The 24589-nt window shown below is 41.0% G+C and overlaps 1 protein-coding gene and 1 long non-coding RNA gene across 2 annotated transcripts in view; both read left to right on the forward strand.

Moving 5' to 3' along the window:
- LOC311611060 (C-C motif chemokine 2-like) overlaps nucleotides 1-24589 on the forward strand; it is a 42188-nt gene that overhangs the window by 10435 nt on the left and 7164 nt on the right. The gene's annotated exons all lie outside the window — the stretch shown is intronic.
- LOC311611065 lies at nucleotides 15458-17622 on the forward strand. The gene is made up of 3 exons (XR_014793057.1): nucleotides 15458-16741; nucleotides 16792-17238; nucleotides 17457-17622. It is a non-coding gene; the product is annotated as an uncharacterized lncRNA (long non-coding RNA).

The following is a 24589-nucleotide window of genomic DNA, read 5'->3' on the forward strand; positions in this document are numbered from 1 at the left end:
TTGGCTCAATGGATAGAGCGTCAGCTTGGGGACTGAAAGGTCCCGGGTTCAATTCCGGTCAAGGGCATGTACCTTGGTTGCGGGCATATCCCCAGTAGGGGGTGTGCAAGAGGCAGCTGATCGATGACTCTCTCTCATCAATGTTTCTAACTCTCTATCTCTCTCCCTTCCTCTCTGTACAAAATCAATAAAATATAAATTTTAAAAATAAATAAATAAATAAATGCAGTAGAGATGTTCAATAACATAATGGATTTAGTACAAAAAAAAAGTTTACTGAGAAGACAGAACCTTTAAAATTATCTACTCAGAGAAGAACTAAAAAAGAGAAATGAAAAGAGTAAAGAAATCCTATGTAATCTCTGGGATAGAATCAAAAGTTATTGGAGTCCTATAAAAAGAGAGAAGAGAAACGGGAGAAAGCTTTTGTAAAAAAGTAATGGCTGGAAACATTCCAAATCTGGGGAGGCATTTTGGACATCCAAGTTTTTGTTGTTGTTGTTGTTGTTATTGTTATTGCTGGAGGCCCGATACACAAAATTCTTGCAAGAGTAGGCCTTCCTTCCCCTGGCTGGTGGCACCAGCTTCCCTCCAGCACCCAGGACCCAGGCTTCCCTCACAGAGGGAGGCTCCGCCTATCCGCAGCAGCCCTCCAGTGTGTCATTGGCCTGGGTCTCCCTCTTTGGGGTGATTGTGGAGCCCCCTGATTGATTGCCCCACCTGCCAGTGGCCTATGCCTCCCTCTGCAGAGTGATCATGGGGTGACGGCCGGGCTCCTGACCAATCACATCACAGCTGCCTTGGCTGGCCTGGCGCCAGTGGGTGTCATAAGGTGGTCCCGGATGGTCAACTGGATGGTCGACTGGATGTTTCAGTCTTTCAGTCGATTTGCATGTTATGCTTTTATTATATAGGGTTATTATTATTATGGGCATTCAAGTTTTTGAGGCTCATAGTTCCCCAAATAAACTCAAAGAGATCTTCTCCAAGACACAATGTAATAAAACTGTCTAAAACCAAAGACAAGAGATATTTTCAAAAGCATAAGGAGAAAATAGCTCGTAACTTACAGGGAAACTCCCAAAAGATTATCAGCAAATTTCTCAGTAGAAACCTTAAATCAGAAGAAAGTGGGATGATATAATTGAAGTGCTGAAAATAAAAACTGCTAACCAAGTTGTCCTTTAGGAATGAAGGAGAGATTTTTAAACAAAACCTGAGGGAATTTATCACTACTAGACCTGTCTTACAAAAAATACCGAAATAATATAAAGGATGCTAATTAGTTACATGAGAACATAGGAAAATATGCAACACATTGGTAAAAAATACGTAGATAGTCCAATTTAGAATACTCTAACATTGTAATATGATAGTCTATTAACCATTTAACTATAGAATAAAGGTTAAAGGACAAAGTATTAAAAATAAATATAGCTAGAATAATTTGTAGCATCAAAAACACAAAAGGGAGAGACATGGTAGAGTTTTGTATGCAATTAAAGTTAAGCTGTTATTAGTGTAAAATAGATTGTTGTATCTATAACATCTGTTATGGAAGCCCTGTGGTGACCACAAAGCAAAAATTTACAGTAGACACAAACAAGGCAAAGAAAGGGGAAGCAAAGCCTATCACCATATGAAAGCATTGATTCACAAAGGAAGGCAGCAAGAAAGGAAGGGAGAAGCAAGGGAACACACTCCAGAACAACCAGAGGACAGTTAATAAAATGGCATTGTTAAGTCATTAATGGTTAATAATTACTCTGAATGAAATGGATTAAATTCTCCAATCAAAAGACATAGAGTGGCTGAATGGACTAGAAAAACAAGACTCAACTCTATGCTGCCTATAAGAGACTCATTTGAAATTTAAGGATACACATGAAATCAAGATGAATGGAATGGAGAATATATCCCATGCAAGCGAAAAACAAAAGGGAGAAAGGGTAGCTATATTTTATCAGACAAAATAGACTTTAAGCCAAAAACTATAAGAAGAGATAAAGAAGGTCATTATATAATGACAAATGGGTCAATTCATCAAGAGGATATAACAATCATGAATATATATGCACCCAACATTAGAGCACCTAAATATATTAAGCAAATACTAACAGATCTAAAGAGAGAAATAGACAACAATGCAATAATAGTAAGGAACTTCAGTAACCCACTTTGCACAATGGATAGATCATTCAGACAGAAAATCGGTAAAAAAAAAAAAAAAAAAAAAAAAAAATAGAGCAAATATACCTAATAGATATACTACAGCACTTCTATCCAAAAGCAGAATAGACATTTTTCTCATCACACACAGAACATTCTCCAAGATAGATTATACAATAAATAACAAAAAAACATAGCAAATTTAAGAAGATAGAAATCATGTCAAGTATTTTTCCAACCACAATGGTATGAAACTATAAATCCGGAGGACACATGGAAAACCCACAAATATGGAAATTAAACATACTCTGAATTCAATTAAACATACAAAGAAGCAACTAAAAGAAAAACTAAAAAAATATTATCAAACAAATGAAAATGGCAACACAATATACCAATAGTTATCAATGCAGCAAAAGCACTTCTAACAGAGAAGTTTATAGCAATAAATGTCTACATTAAGAAAAAAAGAAATGTCTCAAATAAACAATTTAACTTTATACCTAAAGGAATTTGAAAAAGAAGAATAAACTAAATACAAAGCTAGCAGAAGGAAGAAAATAACCAATATCAGAGCAGAAATAAGTGAAATAGAGTCCAGAAAAAGAAAAAAATATGACCTAAACTAAGAGCTGGTTTTTTTTTTAAGAATGAACAAAATGGACAAATCTTTAGCTAGACTAAGAAAAAAAGAGAGAAGATTCAAGTAAATAAAATCAGAAATAAAAAAAAAAGACATTACGACAAATACTACAGAAATACAGAGACTACTATGAGCAATTATACATCAACAATTAAATAACCTAGAAGAAATAGATAAGGTCTAGAAATATGAAACCTACCAAAACTGAATCATGAAGAAATAGCAAATCTGAGTAAGTCAATAATGAGTAAGGATGAATCAGTAATCAAACACCCTCCAACACAGAAAATATCAGGACCAGATGTTTACCCTGGGGAATTCTACCAAACATTTAAAGAAGAACGAATGCCAATACTTCAGAAACTCTTCTAAAATATAGAAGAGGAAGAAACACTCTCAACAGCATATTAACAGAATCATATATCATAATCAAGTGGGAGTTATCCCTGGCATGCAAAATGGTTTAACATAAACAAATCAATAAGTGTAGCATGCCACATTAATAAACTAAAAGATAAAAATTATATGATCCTTTTTTTAATTTTTTAATTGATTTCAGAGAGGAAGGGAGAAGTAGAGAGATAGAAACATCAATGATAAGAGAGAATCATTGATCAGCTGCCTCCTACTGGGGATGGAGCCCAAAAGCCAGGCATGTGCCCTTGACTGGAATCGAACTGGGGACCCTTCAGTCCACAGGCCAACATTATCCACTGGGCCAAACTAGTTAGGGCAAAAATCATACTATCCTTTTAATAACTGAAAAATAAAAGCATTTGACAACATACTTAATCCTTTCCTCATAAAAACTTAACAAATTGAGTAATAAAGTATACATATGACAATCCCACAGCTGGCTTTAACTCAAAGGCTAAAAAATGTTCCTCCAAGATTAGGAAGAAGACAGAGGCGCTCACTCTCACCACTCTTACTCAACATAGCACTGGAATTCCTAGCCAGACAAATCAGCCAAGAAAAATAAACAAATGGCACTCAAATCAGAAAGGAAGAAGAAAAGTTTTCTCTGTTTACAGATGATATAATCATAGAAAATTCTAAAGACTCTACCAAAAAAATTGTTAGAAGTAATCAACAAATTCAGTAAAGTTGCAGGATATAAAACCAACATACAGAAATGAGTAGTGTTTCTATACAATAATAACAAAATATGTGAAAAAAAATGAAGAAAACAAATCCTTTCTCAAGAGCATCAAAAACAATAAACTACTTAAGAATAAATTAAATCAAAGAGGTGAATGGTCTTTACACTGAAACCTATAAGACTTTGATGAGGAATTGAAAAATAAATAAATAGCCCAGGACCAAACCAGAGAGGGTTGGACCTGCATTACCACCATTTGCCCACCATTCAGAACTGAAATATCATTGCTGACATGTACACATAAGGAACTGTTTGACATTGAAATTGGGTCTCAAAAGTATTGGTGGCCCAGAAAGAAGCTCACTACAGACTGATTCATATGCCTTTCAGCATAACGATTATTGCTTGTCTCATTTTTTATTCTTATAAGTTTATTTCCAGTAAGACATGATCTCACTCATCTAGGGAAAATGGTGACCAACATAGACTGATGAGCAAGAACAGACCCAGAGATAAGGAGCCATGTGTCAGACTGTTGGACCTCAAAGGGAGGGTGTGGATAAAAGGGAGAGATCAACCAAAGGACTTATGTGCATACATATGAGCCTAAACAGTTGTCAAGGACAATAAGGGGACGGGGGTATAAGTGGATGGGGAATGGGGGATGGAATGGGGGGTTGAGGACAAATATGTGATACCTTAATCAATAAAGAAATTAATTTTTAAAAGAAAAATAAATGGAAAGATATCCCATGTTTATGGTTAGAAAAAATAATATTGTTAAAATGCCCACATCATCCAAGGCCATCTATTAAAAAAATGAAAATGACAATAGCATTTTTTCACTGAAAAAAAAAAATCCTAAAATTCATATAGAAACTCAAGGACCCCAAATAAGCAAAGCAATCCTGAGAAAGAAAAACAAAGCTAGCAGCATCACAGTTCCTGATTTCAAACTATAATACAAAGCTAGTATAGTAATTATGTCCTAGGTGGTTTGGCTCAGCAGATAGAGCTTCAGCCTGCAGACTGAAGGATTCTGGGTTTGAGTCCAGTCAAGGGCACATACCTTGGTTGCAGGCTTCCAGCTCTGGTTGGGGGCATGCAGGAGGCAACCAATTGATGTGTCTCTCTCAATTCGGTGTTTCTCTGTCTCGTCCTCTCCTTTCTACTCTCTCTAAAAAATCAATGGAGAGAATCCAAGATGGCTGCACAGGTAAACACCTAGCCACAGCCGCACACAACAATTTCAATAAAATACAACTAAAATATAAAATGGACATTACCCAGAACTACAGGAAAGTCGACTGACTGGAAATTCTACAACGAGAAGCAAGGAGAAAACCAGAAGGAAGTGCGGAGGAGCTGTAAAAGCCTAAGGTACGGAGACACGCAGCGCGTGCACGGAGAGGACGGAGCCAGAGAGGAGGGAGGCTGAGTGCCTGGCTGGTGTTCCCTAGAGGGAAGGAGATAAAAGCTCTGACTGTGCTGGGCCCCAGTTCCAACTGCTCTGAACCCCAGTTCTAGGCCGGACCCCAGGGACCCAGGCTCATCCATAGGGAGCTGGGCTGTAAGTTGGAACCCCGGGGAAACGGCGAAAGGAGGTCCCGGAGGCGCGCACATTGCGCGCAGAGAAAGGACGGTTGGCTGTGCCGCGGGATTGCCCTGGCAGGAAGGAGACAGGGGCTCCAGACTGCTCTGAACGCCACCTCCAATCCCACTTCTAACTGAACTGAACCCCAGTTCGGGGCTCATTGGGGGAGAGCCTAGACTGTTTGGTAGCAGGCAAAATCGAGGGCACCTTTCTCTCAGAGGTGCTTGCAACAAGTACTGAAGGACCCTGAGACTCAGGAGCCGCATAGGGCGGGGCTGATGGAAGCCAAGGCTGTAGGCTCCACCCTGAAACTCCGCCCCATCAGGGAAGCTGTGAAAATGCCGAGATGAAATAGATCACAAACGAAAGAAATGGAGGACAAAAAGCGACTGGATATAGAGTTCAAATCTACGCTTATAAGGTTTTTCAAGAATTTCCTAGAAAAGGTAGATAAGACCTATGAGGATATGAAAAGGGATCAACTAGAATTAATAAGGAAATGATAAGAGATCAACAAGAAATAAAGAATACATTGTCTGAAATAAAAAATATTATACAGAGTCCTAAAAACAGAATGGAAGATCGCAAGAATCAAGTCAAAGATTTGGAACATAAAGAGCCAGAAGACACTCCTCCGCAGAAGCAAGAAGACATGAGAATCCAGAAAATTGAAGATAATGTAAGAAACCTCTGGGACAACTTCAAGCAAACCAACATCAGAATTATGGAGGTCCCAGAAGATGAGAGAGAGCAAGATATCGAAAACATTCTGAAAGAAATAGTGACAGAAAACTTCCCCCACCTGGGGAAAGAATTAGACTTACAAGTCCAGGAAGCGCACAGAACTCCAAACAAAAGGAATCCAAAGAGGACCACACCAAGACAAATCATAATTAAGATTCCAAGAGCAAAAGACAAAGAGAGAATATTAAAAGCAGCAAGAGCAAATCAAGTAGTTACCTATAAAGGAGCACCTATACGATTGTCAGCTGACTTCTCAACAGAAACCATGCAGGCCAGATGGGAATGGCAAGAAATATTCAAGGTGATGAATAGTAAGAACCTACAGCCAAAGATAATCTACCCAGCAAAGCTATCACTCAGAATCGAAGGCCAGATAAAGAGCTTCACTAATAAAAAAAATAAAAAAAAAAGCTAAAGGAGTTCATCACCACCAAACCAGAATTATATGAATTGCTGAAGGGGGTTCTTTCAGAAGAGAAAGTAAATAAAGATAAAAATTATGAACAACAAATACGTAACTATCAACAAGTGAATCTAAAAACCAAGGAAATTAAAAAAAAAAAAAAATCTGATGAACAATATTAACTGGTGAATATAATAGAATCAGAGGTATGGAAGGGGAGTGAACTGACGATTCTTGGGGAAAAGGGGAGAGGGGGGTGTGGGAAGAGACTGAACATAAACTGTGCACCTATGGATGAGGACAATGGGGGGTGGGGAAAGGGCAGAGGGTGGGATGGGAACAAAAAATAAAAAATAAATAAATAAATAAACTGGTTCTTAGATGGGGGTTTGTGGGGGGGGTGGGAAGGGTTCTACACCTAAGTTAACCCTGTTATTTGAAATCTCTTTGGGGGATTGGGATCTAAGCTTAAATTAATAAAAACTTTTTCTTAAAAATAAAAAAAAAATAAATAAATAAAATAAAAAATAAAAAATAAAAAATAAAAAAATCAATGGAAAAAAATATCCTCGGGTGAGGATTAAACACACTCACACACATACACACACACACACACAACTAAGCTATAGTAATTAAACGAGCATTTTACTGTTATAAAAAAAAATGGACACTTACCAACAAAATAGGATCAAGAGCTCAGAAATAAACCCTCACATTGCAGTCAACTATCTCCTGGACCACACACACACACACACACACACACACACACACACACACACGGATAAGGTTCTGTTTCTTAGAAGCACCAAGAAGATGGAATATACACACTGGGTTAGAAAATCAGCTGTTCTGATGGCTTACATCAAAGTGATCTGAGGAGAATCCAAGATGGCTGCTCGGGTAGGCAACTAGCCCCAGCCGCACACAACAATTTCAATAAGATACAACTAAAATATAAAATGGACATTACCCAGAACTACAGGAAAGTCGACTGACTGGAAATCCTACAACAAGAAGCAAGGAGAAAACCAGAAGGAAGCGCGGAGGAGCTGTAAAAGCCTAAGGTACGGAGACACGTGGCGCATGGAGAGGACGGAGCCAGAGAGGAGGGAGGCTGAGTGCCTGGCTGGCGTTCCCTAGAGGGAAGGAGATAAAAGCTCTGACTGTGCTGGGCCCCAGTTCCAACTGCTCTGAACCCCAGTTCTAGGCCGGACCCCAGGGACCCAGGCTCATCCATAGGGAGCTGGGCTGTAAGTCGGAACCCCGGGGAATCGGCGAGAGGAGGTCCCGGAGGAGCGCACAGTGGGCGCAGAGAAGGGCCGGCCGGCTGTGCCGAGGGATTGCCCTGACGGGAAGGAGACAGGGGCTCCAGACTGCTCTGAATGCCACCTCCAACTCCACTTCCAACTGAACTGAACCCCAATACCGGACTCATTGGGGGAGAGCATAGACAGTTTGGCAGCAGGCGAAAATCGAGGGCACCTTTCTCTCAGAGGTGCTTGCAACAAGTACTGAAGGACCCTGAATCTCAGGAGTCACATAGGGCGGGGCTGACGGAAGCCAAGGCTGTAGGCTCCACCCTGAAACCCCGCCCCATCAGGAAAGCTGCCTGCGAAAATACCTAAACCAAATAGATCACAAACGAAAGAAATGGAGGACAAAAAGCAATTAGATATAGAGTTCAAAACCACACTTATAAGGTTTTTCAAGAGTCTCCTAGAAAAGGCCGATAAAATAAATGAGACCTATGAGGATATGAAAAGGGATCAACAAGAAATGATAAGGGATCAACAAGAAATAAGGAATACATTGTCTGAAATAAAAAATATTATACAGAGTCCTAAAAACAGAATAGAAGATCGCAAGAATCAAGTCAAAGATTTGGAACATAAAGAGCCAGAAGACACTCCTCTGCAGAAGCTAGAAGGCAAGAGAATCCAGAAAATTGAAGATGATGTAAGAAACCTCTGGGTTTCTTACATCAAACGATCCAACATCAGAATTATGGGGGTCCCAGAAGATGAAAGAGAGCAAGATATCGAAAACATACTGAAAGAAATAGTGACAGAAAACTTCCCCCACCTGGTGAAAGAATTGGACTTACAAGTCCAGGAAGCACACAGAACTCCAAATAAAAGGAATCCAAAGAGGACCACACCAAGACAAATCATAATTAAGATTCCAAGAGCAAAAGTCAAAGAGAGAATATTAAAAGCAGCAAGAGCTAAGCAGGTGGTTACCTATAAAGGAACACCTATACGATTGTCAGCTGATTTCTCAACAGAAACCATGCATGCCAGATGGGAATGGCAAGAAATATTCAAGGTGATGAATATTAAGAACCTACAGCCAAAGATAATCTATCCAGAAAATCTATCACTCAGATTCGAAGGTCAGATTATGAGCTTCACTAATAAAAAAAAAAGCTAAAGGAGTTCATCACCACCAAACCAGAATTATATGAATTGCTGAAGGGGGTTCTTTCAGAAGAGAAAGTATATAAAGATAAAAATTATGAACAACAAATACGTAACTATCAACAAGTGAATCTAAAAACCAAGGAAATTAAAAAAAAAAAATCTGAGGAACAATATTAACTGTTGAATATAATAGAATCAGAGGAATGGAAGGGGAGTGAACTGATGATTCTTGGGGAAAAGGGGTGAGGGGAATGTGGGAAGAGACTGAACATAAATTGTGCACCTATGGATGAGGACAATGGGGAGTGGGGAAAGGACAGAGGGTGGGGTGAGAAGTGGGGGAAAGGAACATTTGTAATAATATGAACAATAAAAATTTATTAAAAAAAAAAAGTGATCTGAGAAGACTCTGTGGATAAGGAGGTCGCATGTAGATGGAATCTTTACCAATTTCTGTAACTGGGAGTAATGGATATTTGAAAAAGAGGTAATGAAGTGGCATGAACAAAGTCACAGAGGCAAGAATAAACTTGATGTAAAGCTAAAGCCAGACTAAACAATGTCCAGATTGCTTCCATAACTGTTCAAGGTTGTGTAATGCTCCTACACATTGAAAATGTTTCCTCTCTTGCATCCATGTCCATGATGGGTGATCCAGTTATGAGTATGAGGAGGCAACACATGGCCTCTCATTAAAGCTGTCGAATGAGCTCAAAAGAAGCCTGGAGACATTGCTAGAAATACATGACAAAGATTCATTCAAGCATGTTAGGGTTTATTTATAAACCAGAAACACCATGAGGCAACACTCGAGTGTCGCAAAGAAGATAGGAATACTGAGGGTTCTTATGGTAAAAAGCACATTTTTCAAAAATCTTTTTTTTTCAATTACAGCTGACAAACAATATTATATTAGTTTCAAGTGTACAGTATGGTGATTAGACTTTTGTGTAACTTATGAAGTGATCACTCCATAAGTCTAGTACCCATACGACACCATACATAGTTATTACAATATTGTTGACAATAATACCTATTCTGTACTTTACATCCCTGTGACTGTTTTGTAACTAATGATTCTTAATCTCTTCGCCTTTTTCACCTCCTCCTGTCTGACAACCTTCAGTTTGTTCTCTGTATCTCTATGCATTTGTTTCTGTTTTATTTGTTTATTTTGTATTTTAGATTCTACTTACCTACTACAAGTGAAATCATATAGCATTTGTCTCTCTCTGTCTGACTTATTTCACTTAGCATGATATCCTCTAGGTTCATCCATATTGTCACAAATGGCAAGATTTCTTTCTTTTTTTTATTGACTGAGTGATATTCCATTATATATATATATATATATAAAAGAAATCTTGCCATTTGTGACAATATGTATGAACCTAGAGGATATCATGCTAAGTGAAATAAGTCAGATAGAGAGAGACAAATGTTATATATATATATAACAATCTCAGATCTTCTTCATCCATTTGTCCATCAGTGGACACTTAGGTTGTTTTCATATCTTGGCTATTGTAAGAAACACTATGATGAACATGGGAGTACATATATCTTTTCACAAATAATGGGTTTCTTCCAAACTGTGGGATGCTTCTCTCCTATATATCTCACTGTGGTATTGTGAACATCCTCCCAAAAATCAATGCTTTTTAAACATTTTTAAGGAGGTGCTGTCCCAATTAAACCATAATATTATTATAGAAACTAATGTTTTTAGGAGAAACCAAGATGGTGGTATAGGTAAATACCTAAACTGCTGCCTTGCACAACAATTTCAAAACTACAACTAAAAGACAAAACAAACATCATCCAGAACCACAGGAAAGCTGGCTGAGTGGAAATTCCACAACTAGAAGGAAAGAGGAAAGCACACGGAGAATCAGAGGAGCTGCAAAAGGCTGGGGTATGAAGACACGCACATGGGCGGCTGAGCGCCTGACATCCCTCAAGGAGTCTCATATTGGAGAGGGTGCAGGCTGGGCTGAGGGACACCCCCACCCCATGCACAAATTTTTTGCACCGAGCCTCTAGTCATAATTAAAATGCCAAGAGCAAAAAAAACAAAGAGAGAATATTAAAAGCAGCAAGAGAAAAACAGTTAGTTACCTACAGGAAGCACCCATATGATTGTCAGCTGATTTCTCAACAAAAACTACACAGGCCAGATGGGAATGGCAAGAAATAGTCAAAGTGATGAATAGCTTCAGATAAAGAGCTTCACAGAAAACAAAAAGCTAGAGGAGTTCATCACCACCAAACCAGTTTTATATGAAACCCTGAAAGGTATTCTTTAAGAAGAGGAAGAAGAAGAAAAAGGTTAAGATAAAATTTATGAACAATAAATACATATCTATCAACAAGTGAATCTAAAAGTCAAGTGAATTAAAAATCTGAGGAACAGAATAAACTGGTGAATATAATAGATCAGGGGCAGAGAAAAGGAGTAGACTGAAAATTCTCAGGGGGAAAAGGGTGTGGGGGTGGGAAGAGACTGGACAAAAATCGTACACCTACGGATGAGGACAGTGCGGGGGAGGTAAGGGCAAAGGGTAGTGTGGGAACCGGGTGGAGGGGAGCTTTGGGGAGTAAAAAGAGGAACAATTGTAATAATATGAACAATAAAGATTTATTAAATTTTAAAAAATAAATTAGTGTTTTTAAATGTATGACTTGTAATTTTCACATGACATATTTTTGGATAAAACTTGACATTGGTGGATTTTAAAGAATGTTTTAGAAGAATGAGTATATTGCTGGCCTTGGACTTGCCCACAGGTTTGGCTTACCTGAAAGACAGGAGCGTCAGGTAGGCTGGGGCCAGGTGTAGCCAACTCAGCAGAACCAGACTTGACATCAGCCCCAGTCATTTGTCCAAATACCTTCTTTCTTTCAAGTCTGTTTCTTTTCTCACCATCCCACTCCCTACTCAACAGTCTCCCCCTCATCTATTGCATCAACCTTGTGGCTGGCTGGTTTTCCCCTTTCTGAGGAAGCCTTGAATCCAAAATAACTCAAACATCACATCACCTGCATTGAGAAATCAGGGAGGGGTCTGACAGATGACCTTGTAAAGTCTCCTCCACATCTGGGAACCATATGTCTTAAAAATTTCTATCTTGAGGAAGAGCAAGGAGGGTGAGGATCCTAAATCCAAGGCAGGATATTGACAAGCCCTTGACCACTTCAGGCTTTGAGCTTCTTTTTTTTTTTTTCCTTTAAATCAATCTTTATTGTTCACATCATTACAAAAGTTCCTCATTTTTCTCCCCTCCACCAGGTTCCCACCCCACCCTCTGCCCTTTCCCCACCCCCCATTGTCCTCATCCATAGGTGCACAGTTTATGTTCAGTCTCTTCCACCACTCCCCTTTTCCCGAGAATTGTCAGTCCACTCCCCTCCCACATCTCTGATTCTATTATAATCAACAGTTAACATCGTTCATCAGGTTTTTTAATTTCCTTGGTTTTTTTTTTAATTAATAAACTTTTATATTTTTAAGAATAAATTTTAAAATCTAATAATTTTAAACCTTTTTTTTTCTGCCCTGGGAACTGAGAAGCAAACTTGTTTACATGTAAACTTGCCCTTGGGCTATCAAAAGGTGTAGTCATTCAAATGTAAATGAACACATTGTTTAAAGATAGCTGCTGGCTGGAATTGGATTACCTGTTCTGGGTGGGAAGGGGTTTTTTTATTTGTTTGTTTTTTAATGTATTTTATTGATATTTTACAGAGAGGAGGAAGGGAGAGAGATAGAGAGCTAGAAACGTCGGTGAGAGAGAAACATCGACCAGCTGCCTCTTGCACACCCCCCCAACGGGGATGTGCCCGCAACCAAGGTATATGCCCTTGACCGGAATCGAACCTGGGATCTTTCAGTCCACAGACCAACGCTCTACCACTAAGCCAAACCAGTTTTGGCGGCTTTGAGCTTCTTGAAGGCAGAGGATTCTCATCAAAGCCCTAGTATAAATCTCAAGGTGTCAGGAGAAATTAGACAACTTAGAGTCAACCAGACAGCACACTTACTGGTGACAATTCGCTACCAATGCTGATGCTCAGGCCAGGTCCAGCAGCCATTTCTGCCTCTCCTGTTAATGAATCGTAAGGTAAATATCTGTGTTTTCCGATGGTCTTAGGCGACCCTGCTAGCGGTTCTCAATCTGTCGCGACCCACAGGTTGAGAACCACTGCTGTAGAGCAGTGTTTTTTAACCTTTTTTGGGCAAAGGCACACTTGTTTCATGAAAAAAATCACGAGGCACACTGTAGAGGCTGAAAGAAATAATATAGAAAAATTCCCCTGCTAGCCCAGACTTCCCTTGGGAATGTGACCTTTAGAACTGCCCCAGGAAAAATAGGGTATAAGCCACACAGCACCAGACCACCAGACTCAACCCCGAGGTAGTAAACTGGATGTATTATCAACACAGCACCAGACCACCAGACTCAGCCCCTAGAGGTCGTAAACTGGATGTAGTATCAACGTCCTGCGGCGGTTCCACCCTGTTCCTTGTGATAATGTCTATCCTCCCCTCAAGGAATTCCTGTCCCTCTTTCTGGAAGACCCCCTCCCCTTGTCCTTTGTTCTAACTTTGCGGTTTTTGCCTTTATAAGCCTGTAAGAAGTTCTGCTCGGGACTTGACTTGGCTGCTCCTGCGTGAGTAACAGGTCAAGTCCCAGCATGCTGGAATTAAGTCCTCTTGCTGTTTGCATCAAGTGCCGTCTCTTGCGTTTGACTGGGTCGTCGCTGATCCTGGGTCAGGGCAGGGGTCTCCTTTGGGGGGGTCCAACATCTTGGGGGCTCGTCTGGGATCAGCGGCCACCCCTCAACCGCGGAGCTGACCTTGGAGGTAAGAAGGGGTACCCCATGTTTGTCTGTCTGGTTCTGTGCTGTGTTGTGTTCATTGTCTGTCTGTCTGGTTCTGTGTTGTGTTGTGTTCATTGTCTGTGAAAGCTTCTGTTCAGGTTCTAGGTGCACACTTTCGGTTTGTCAGCCATTCAGTGACTCGTGAGAGTGGCCGGACAGTGGTCGGTAGACGTGCCGGGAGGGCCACAGGCTGCAACCCTGGGGGACGCCCCAAGGGTGCAGGAGAGCCAGGGGCAGCTGGCGGTCTCCAATCAGGTGTTGGGTTCGAGTCCCGGCAATCGGGTGTCGGGTTCGAGTCCCGGCAATCGGGTGTCGGGTTAGAGTCCCGGCAATCAGGTGTTGTTCTGGTCTGAATGAGTGTTGTTGTGAGTGTTGAGAGAGTGCGGCCGCAATTGAGTGTGTGGGAATTGGTAAAAGTGTTTTTGTTTTTACTCTTTTGGATTTGTTTTGGAATTATTTGTTGCTTAACTGTTTATAAATTGGGAAGAAAGAGAAAAATGGGACAAGGAAACTCAAAGGAGAGTCACCTAAGCCCCCTTGAATGCATAGTTAAAAATTTTCCGGACTTAAAAACGAGGTGAAGGCTATGGTGTTTCTGTAAGATGCCTTCACTCTCCGGAGACTCTGTGAATTGGAATGGCCGACATTTGGGGTTGATTGGCCTTCAACAGGGACCATAGACATGAGGCCCTGCACAGGAGTCCGGTGGATAGTCTGGGCATCCGGACCAAATTCCATACATTGATATCCAGATTGATGTTCTTTTTAATAACCTCAAATGGCTGAAGGAGTGTGGTTGTCTCCTTGACAAGGGAATATTGGGAAAGGGACCTCCCAGGTCCGTCTTACTCGGCCGGCCACAGGTGAGCAGAGAGAAAGAAAGAAACCTTTAATTTGTTTAAAGCTGAGTGCTCCGACGGCTAGCAAACCGCCCCGAGTGGCCACTGGGATTCCTTTTTCCCAGGGGTGCTTTGCTCTCTATCAGAGGGGTATCAGCCCACCTAACAATATTTATGTCTATGTTTATTGATTTGAAGGTATGAAATTGTAACAATTGTGGTATAAAAAAAAAAAAATTAAAAGCAGAGACCAAATTCTAAAGTTAACTATTTACAAGAAGGAAGCTTGAGCTGGCAAAGTTGCCAAGTCTGTCCAACGAGCTCATAAAACTAAATGAATCTTATTTCTGCCACCACCCAGTCTTGATCAGTGGTGGAGGAACGGTCTCAGAACTGTTTGTTTCAATTAGCCATTTAAGTTTAATGTAATTAATGATTACAGTACATTGTAAAATCTTTAAAGGAAAAGGAAAATATTTTGTGGGCCTCTTGGTCCTTGTATGTGTGTCAACTCAAGTTATAATTTTAAAATCAGTAAGAGCTTGTCAGAAAGTTCAGGGAGTGTGATTGCAGTGTAGGGGTCACCAGTTCCCCCAAGGCACCTTCGCTAGCCAGAGGCAAGCAGCGGACTGCCAGATGGACTGCCAGATGAAAACGCCCTGGTGGCAGCACCGCCTTAGTCACCTGGGACCGGCTCGCTCCCTGCCTCCATTCACCTCCAGGAGTTGTTTGAGTAGCTGGAGGCAGCAGATAAATTAAAACTGGTTTCCCAAATCATTGTAAGCAGCTTTTGAAATTCCCCACCATGAGGCGGAAACTACTTAGTTGATAATGGTAAAGGCTAGGAGGCTTCAGCTAAAGAATGTGTTCATTTGCATTTGAATGCTAATGTGATCTGCAGGGAGTGGCAAGTAATTCCATGGCCTTGCTTACAATGTTTAGTTTTTGACATTGATATCAGCTAAGCAGAGTCATAGCTACTTAAGTATAAATTAAATTAGAAAAAGTTAATTGCAGTAACTAAATGCCTAGAATATGGCAGGCTAAACTGTATTACATGTGTTAAGAATAAGCAATAATGATCAAAGATCTCAAGGATTAATTTATTCTCATTTTTCAGATGAGGAATCTATATGATGCTTGAGCCCTCTCCAGATTGTTTCATACAGACCTAAGTAAATTTGTTGGGAATTTATAGTGTGCCTCTTGTGAAGAAGTAAGCCAAGTCATATATTTTTCTCTTAATGTAGAAAAAGTGATAGCCATATTAATTTGTTTTGTTTTGCTTTTCTCATATGCCATTGTTGTTATCATTTCTAATTGCATTGTAAGCTTGAATTGGGCTTGTACCTGCATCTTGTATTTTGTTTAAACTATAGGAATCATTTTTGGTTTCAGTCATGTGTATCTACTTTATAGATTTAAGTAGACTTCATCACAAAGGTTTAGAATTGTGTTAAAACAATGTGAAAACATGGTTTAACGCCCCCGTGACTGCTTGGACACTTTTCACCGTGTTCTATTAGGGGACGTAAAGGCACAGTTAGAATTCTCCTGTTCCCCTTTTCAGTCTTTTCAGAATCTGAGATCTTTATCTGTAGGAAGAATGTGGCAGTTTAAAATTCAAGCGGCTACTGGGAACAGAGTGCTAGACCTGCTCTCTCTTCCCTCTGCCTTTCCTAAATATTTTAAAATAATGGAAGATTTGAGGTATGGTTATAGATTTTTGAAGGACATAGAAAGAAGGTTTAAAAGCTAATGTAAAATAGTGAAAGTTTTTATGAAAGTTGTGCATGTGATGAGAAAGAGAAACAGGGAGAGAGGGAAAGAACAAAACAGAGACTTAAGAAAGAGACTCTGGGAGTCCGAGAGGGAAGGATTTAGACAGAAGCAGAAACAAAAATTGAAAGAGAAAGTGATATGAATGTATAAGTGTAAATATGTATGTGAGAAAGGGAGGAAGAGAGATATAAGCTAGAGACAGGAAAGGACAGAGATTAGAGAGGGAGAGAGACAGAAGGTGAGGCCAGAAGAGACAGAGACAATCTGAAAGAAAGGGAGACTTAGATTCCAAGGGTTTTTAACCTCAAGCCCTGACGAGACCAGGGCTCCTTTCAATTAAGCTCCCAAGGGTAACCTTACAAGTGAGAGGCAAAGCTATTAATTTCCTGGTGAGCACTGGGCAGTTTATTCAGTCTTGACAGAGCCGATGGGACCTCTAGGAAGATATCAGTCCAGGGAGCCACCAGACAAACTGACTGTTTTCCTTGGACATCAAGAAGGACTGTAGACCTAAGAAGGAACACATACTAGAGGAACACAGCTGCTAAATTGGACTGAAGTAGAACAACAGGCCTTTAAGGAGCTAAAGAAGGCTCTCATCTCAGCACCTGCCCTAGCCTTGCCAGATGTTACGAAGCCCTTCCACCTTTATATGAGTGAGGTAAGGGGCATTGCCAAAGGGATTCTCACTCAGCCTCTAGGTTCCTGGAAGAGACCTATTGCCTATCTGTCTAAGAGACTATGAAGGGGGCAGATAAGCAGACTCTGGGCCAGGAGCTAGCCCTGACAACACCCCATGCTGTTGAGGCCCTCCTTTGAGGTGCTCCAGAGAGATGGATATCAAATATCACCCAGTGCCACGCTCTTCTCCTGGACCAGCCCTGCGTCCGATTCCATAAGACACTGGCCATCAACCCTGCCAGCCTGCTTCCAGATGATCCAGAGGAACCCATTCATGATGGCATAGAGGTAACAGACGCAGTACTGACAGATGTCCTGCCGTCATCACCAGACAAAGTACTGTTCACAGATGAGAGCAGTTACGTTCGGGATGGGATCTGATATACAAGGGCAGCAGTAGTCAACCTGGACCCCACACCATTTGGGCACAGTTCCTGAACTTTTGGCCTTAATCCAGGCCCTTCTATGGGGACACAGTGCAGTCCCCCAGGAAAGAGGATTACCAACTCCAGCCAGAAAGGACATTATTTTAGTCTTATTTGAGGCCATCTGACTCCTAAAAGCAGTTGCAATAGTGCACTGCAAAGGACATCAGAAAGGGGAGACAATTGAAGCCAGAGGAAATAGAGCCACAGACCAAACTGCTAAGGAAGATGCCCAAAAACCAGTGGGGCCTTTACAAGTCTTAGTAACCCTGCCGGACCCCGACCTACACCAAACAAGAGAAGGAATTGGCTAAACAGAAGCAAGCCATCAAAAGACCAGATGGTTGGTGGCCCCTTCCAGATGACAGATTACTGGTCCCAGAGGCTCTAGGTCGGACATTAGTTGCCCAGTTATACCAGGTTACCCACTTAGGTGCCACCAAGACTTCTAAACTTCTGTGAGGCAGATACAGGTAAATGCTAAGCAAGAATAGAGGGACCCCCTGAGAATTCGGGCCCCAGGAAAATTCCCTAGGAGAGCATTAGAAGGTGGGTTTCACAGAGATTAAGCCACCAGCATTAAGGTACAAGTATATGCTAGTTTTTATAGACACCTTCTCAGATTAAGTTGAAGCATAGGATAGAAACTACCTCTGTAGTAGTCAAGAAATTACTCCAGGAGATTATACCTAGAGTCAAGCTGCCAGTAGTCATAGGATCGATAACAGCCCAGCCTTTGTATCAAGGTGTCTCAAAGTATAAGCTCAAGCCTTAGGACAGGCATAAGTGGAACTCTAAAAAGTTTAATTAAATTTGTCCTAAAAACCAGTGAAAATTGGACCAACCCCCTGCCCTTCGCCCTATTATGGGCCAGGTGTATCTCCTACTGGGATGGTTACCCCCCTTTTTTGAGATCGTGTATGGTAGACCTCCCTCCATTCTTCCTGGGGTCAGGGAGAAACTGAAAGCTAGAATTCATAACCATTCCCTTGCTCAAGTCCTTATAGGCTCTGCAGTTAACCCAGAGAGCCACCCGTAAGCTTGTTCCAAATACACTGCCAGTGCCCACTGTGGACCCTGTACACCCCTTCCAGCCCGGAGACTCAGTGTGGGTAAAGAAGTTCACTGTCCAAGGACTCACCCCAGCCTCACAAATGACTGTTGGTTATGTCTCAACCCTGAACCCCCTTATTATTCAGAAATTGCTGTTAACATCTCTCTTGGAGATACCCCACAGGACATAAAAAACATCTCCTTGGACGCTGCGAAGGGTCACTGCCAGTGGGGTCGTAACCCGAAACTTACTCTCAGGGATCTACAAGGACAAGGGACGTGCCTGATGCCTGCTAATTACCCTCTGAAGGACTCTTTCTACACCTCGTCCTGCGCCTCCACCATCCTGCTACCGGAGGAGCCATCTCGAGGAGAAGCAGCCCTGCTGGCTGCCCCTGAAGGAACTTGGTGGGCTTGTACCAATGGAATAACTCCTTGTGCCTTTCCCCCGTTTCTCTTACAAGGAATCGCCTAATCACCTTCATCAGGGAGAGAATAAGTACTGTACAAGTACTAATGCTCAGACAGCACTATCAGTCTCTTCGTCAGGAAGACAGCTTTGGAGAAGGGTATATAAAGACTAAAGTTCCAAGATTAGAACTTACCAGAAAGAAAAAGAGGCGAATGTAGAGGCTGAAAGAAATAATATAGAAAAATTCCCCTGCTAGCCCAGACTTCCCTTGGGAATGTGACCTTTAGAACTGCCCCAGGAAAAACAGGGTATGAGCCACACAGCACCAGACACCAGACTCAGCCCCTAGAGGTAGTAAACTAAATGTAGTATCAACGTCCTGCTGCGGTTCCACCCTGTTCCTTGTGATAATGTCTATCCTCCCCTCAAGGAATTCCTGTCCCTCTTTCTGGAAGACCCCCTCCCCTTGTCCTTTGTTCTAACTTTGCGGTTTTTGCCTTTATAAGCCTGTAAGAAGTTCTGCTCAGGACTTGACTTGGCTGCTCCTGCGTGAGTAACAGGTCAAGTCCCAGCATGCTGGAATTAAATCCTCTTGCTGTTTGCATCAAGTGACGTCTCTTGTGTTTGACTGGGTCGTCGCTGATCCTGGGTCAGGGCAGGGGTCTCCTTCGGGGGGTCCAACAACACCACCATTAGAAAATGTTAAAAAATTTAACTCTGTGCCTATATTGACTATATATAAAGTAATTCTCTTGAATAGGAATCAAATAAACACAAAGAAAGTATTTTATAATTACTTTATTATGAAATATTAAGTAAACAAAATAGTGAAAAATTATAAAATTCTTGTCTTGTCTGCACCTACGGCACACCAGGCAACTGTAATTTTGCTATTGTTAATGAATCGTAATGTAAATATCAGAAAACAGATATTTACATTACGATTCATTAACAATAGCAAAATTACAGTTATGAAGTAGCAACGAAAATAATTTTATGGTTGGGGGTCACCACAACATGAATAACTGTATTAAAGGGTTGTGCCACTAGAAAGGTTGAGAACCACTGCTTTAGAGTAAGGAGGTGCAGCAAAAGCACTCTGCTACAGGCAAACACTAAGCAGAAATGAACTCTGCATGCTCAAGACCAAACAGAATCTGCTCACACTCTCTTTGTTAAGCCATATCTCTTCAGTTTCAAGGAATTCTAAATCCCTTAATCCTTTGGGTACAGAGGATTCGAGAGAAATCCCAAACCACAACCAGCAATGGAAACTGCTACATGACTGCACTAAATTGAATGGCATTCAAAGATTAGACAGGTCATACCACTTATGTGGCTAGAAAATGTGGGCAAGTTGACTGGGCCCGAGTCAAAGGGGATTTACAGCAGATAAATGACTCTCGTATTGGCATCCACAGTCGCTTAGACACTAATAAAAACACAGATTTCTAGGTAACATTGCCGAAGATTCTGATGCAGTGTTGGTGGGGAAGGCACCCCTTCCATCTTCTTAACTAGTTCGCAGCCATGTCTGTGGACTAGTGATGGGATATATTTTGAAGTTTCCTGATATTCTCTCTTTCAGATCAACGGAGTCTCTGGGCTTGACCTGTGCCTTCTGTTTGAGCTTCCTCATGCCCTAGATTTGGCTGCTGGATATGTACCAGTGCTGAAGTAGCAGAGGCTACAAATGCCCACCACATGTTCATGTGCTCTTCTACACTTTCCAGTCTAAATGTCATTTATTGGGGGGCCATGTGACTGAATTCCAATTAATTGGGTGAAGGTTAAAATAACATAAGCCACTTCCAGACCTAGTCCCTATAAACAACCCATCCTTCCAGCCTTGTCTTCCTAAGTCACGCTGACCTTAGAGGTGGAGTGCTCCATAAAGCTGTTTCTGGGTAAAGGTAACGCATATCCTCAAGTTACTGGTCACTGCTTGAGGAGAACCACTTGGTCTACCCTGATCTGTCTCATGGGAGAATAATCCTCTGTTGTGTTAAGCCATTAGAGTTTGGAGACTAATTTAACCTTGATTCATAGAGAATTTAGTGCCATGATCATGTGTTGCCATTAAAAACCTAAAATATGTAGCATTGGAAACTTGCAGTTTCAGCAGGCAGTAAGGAAGCTCACATCTCAAGTCGAAAAGATGGAGATTCACATTCCAAGGTGTCAAAGCTATCAGGTCTTATCTACGGAAATTATCTCTCCAAGGAGAAGTGTTAAAAGTATATATTAGCAATATGTTGGTAATTTTTTTCCCCTCCATTTGTTAAGAAAAGAATTGACTGGCTTTAAACTAGAAATGAAATGGAACAAAGTCCACAAAGTCAACATTGTTGGAAAAGCCATCTTATTCTAGATCCCACACTTTCATAGAAGGTACTTAAGGGAGAAAAAAGTTTCAGTAATAAAAATTCAAAAATTAACTCTAGATGAAGTGGCAGGGGGAAAATTTGATTGATGTTGTAACTTTGCCATTTCCAGCTTCACTAAGAGAAGGGAGGAAGGGATGGAGGAAGGGAGAGAACAGGAAAGAGAGATAGAGAAAGGGAGAGAATGGAGAGGAAAAGACAGGAAAAGAAATAAAGAAGTATATTTAGAAAGAATCTTGGGCTGTGGCTGCTACCGTGTTTCCCCGAAAATAAGACATCTTCCGAAAATAAGACCTAGCACATCTTTGGGAGCAAAAATTAATATAAGACACTGTCTTATTTTCGGGGAAACAGGGTAGTATGTGGAATTGACTGGGTAGGGAGAGATCAGAAACCTGTTACCAAGAGAACTGTATTACATTGCCAATAAGACAATGAACGAGTCTGAACTGGAAAACAGAAAGAGCCATTGACAGTACAAAACTGCAAGCAAACTCCAAGCTCTAGTGCAACAAGCAGTCTTCACCAGCTGCAGAGATCCGGGAAGAATGTCTCTCTCCATATGAGGAGTGGCCAACGGGCCCTCGGAGGATGAGGGACTTAGGCAACATCTGCCTGAAGGGCTGCGGGAAGGTTGCAGAATGTTGGCCACCGGTATCTCCTACCCTCCCCTCCATCGATGAGGATGCTGTCTTGTCTAAACTTAAAAACCAGACAATGGGCAAATAACTGTCTTCTTAGTTCACAGGTGACTTTACAAAGGAGATCCATGTCCTACTCACCCGATGGAGAGGACCATCTGCCATCCAGAGGTTCTGGCCATTTTGGTTGACCCAATGACTCCATAGGACTGTCTTAGGGATGGGTTCATTGTGTTAACCTCTGTTGAGAAGAGTGAGCCAAGGACAGACTGTGATGGAAACTATTAGTGCTCACCAAATATTGCTGTGCTCTGCTTCATTTATCAGGCTCCTTTGCACTTAGACGAGAGTCATAGGATGAGTTCAGGCCAACAGGATGAAGATTGATTTGATATAAGCCGCTTCCATGACGGGTTCTTCCAGAACATCCTGCGCAATCTCCCACCCGCTCTCCCTCTGCCTGGGGGGTCTTGGAAGCTACATGTTCCAGATGACAGCTGTAATTTACAAAAAGCCTAGTCCTTGAGTCACTTCTCAGAAGAGAGTACCTTCAGCTGCTTGACCAAGAGGAGACCATGACATAAACAAAAAACAAGTATCTGTTGCAAAGAGTCTCTGAGATTTTCATGCTTGTTATTGTTGAAGCATATGCTATGCATTACCGTGACCAATGGTTCAGGGAACTATTTCAGCATCCAATGCTTCAGTGTTCTCTTTTGTAGCTGATCACTCCAAGAGGATTATATACGATGATGCAACTTGCAGTGAGAATATTTTATAAACAGGGCTTTTGTTTTTCTGATGGACTCTGAGAAGCAGCCTTCATTTCTATAGATGGTTGCACAGCAGAGAAAGTCATTTCACATCCTTACCTTTGTTTTCTCATTTTTAACGCGAACTGAATTAGGATGCCTACTTCAGAGATTTCTTGGGAAGATTAAGTTAGTCAACACAAGTCAAATGCAATAATAATGTGACTTGCATAGATTGCACAAGTTAGCATGCTTATTGAGAGCTTGCTGTTCGCTAGACATTTTTTTTCATTTTTTTTATTAAGGTATTATATGTGTACAATTCTTATCATTGCCCCCCTCCACCCCATTCCCATAAATGCCCTCACACCCCCCCCCCGAGTTTTGTGTCCATTGGTTATGCTCATATGTATGCACACAAGTCTTTCGGTTGATCTCTTATCTCCCCCACCTCTCTCTAACCTTCCCACTGTAATTTGTGACATTCTGTTTGATATTTTACTGTCTCTGTATCTACCTTTTTGTTCAACAGTTTATAATTTTCTTTATTATCCATAAATGAGATCATGTGGTATTTTTCTCTCGTTGACTGGCTTATTTCATTTAGCATGATGTTCTCCAATTCCATCCAGGTTGCTGCAAATGGTGAGAATTCATTCTTTTTTATGGCAGCATAGTATTCCATTGTGTAGTTGTACCATAGTTTTCTGATCCAGTCATCTGCTGACAGGCACCTAGGCTGTTTCCAAATCTTGGCTATTAAAAATTGTGCAGCTATGAACATAGGGGTGCATATATCCTTTCTTATTGGTGTTTCTAGTTTCTTAGGATATATTCCAGGAGTGGGATTACTGGGTCAAATGGGAGTTCCATTTTCCATTTTTTGAGGAAACTTCATATTGTTCTCCACAGTGGCTACACCAGTCTACATTCCCACCAGCAGTGCACGAGGGTTCCTTTTTCTCCGCAACCTCGCCAACACTTGTTGTTTGTTGATTTGTTGATGATAGCCATTCTGGCCGATGTGAGATGGTACCGCATTGTCATTTTGATTTGCATCTCTCAAATAATTAATGACTTTGAGCATGTTTTCATGTGTCTCTTGGCCTTCCTTCTGTCTTCTTTTGAAAAGATTCTGTTTAGGTCTGTTGCCCATTTCTTTATTGAATCATTTATCTTCCTTTTATTAAGTTGCATAAGCTGCCTGTAGATGTTGGAGATTAAACCTTTATCAGTGATAACTTTTGCAAATATGTTTTCCCCTACAGTGTGATTTTTTGTTGTTTTGTTGATAGCTTCTTTTGCTGTGAAAAAGTCACTAGACATATTGTTAGAATTTTATACTAACATATACTTTGGGATCATTTTTCTCCAAAAGTAGCAAGAAACTACAGACATGGTCTCAGTGACCCTTGAGAAAGAGAGATAGCAGCCCCTACCTGGTCCTGTTTTGCAGACGGGAAAACTGGGTCCAATGACTCTAATTCGGTAAAATTTCACTAGATTGGGAGTCAAGCGATAGAGGTTCTAGAACCAGCTCAGCCTATAACATACTACATTGCCTTAGGGATCCTGTTACTAGTTCCCAAGTCTCAGGTTCCTATTATATTTTTTAAAAAGTTTTAGAGAGTTGAAATATCATGTGTGTTAACATCTCTTTGATC

Source organism: Pipistrellus hanaki (assembly GCF_964339955.1).
Source record: "Pipistrellus hanaki genome assembly, chromosome: 16".
Classification (NCBI taxonomy): Eukaryota; Metazoa; Chordata; class Mammalia; order Chiroptera; family Vespertilionidae; genus Pipistrellus; species Pipistrellus hanaki.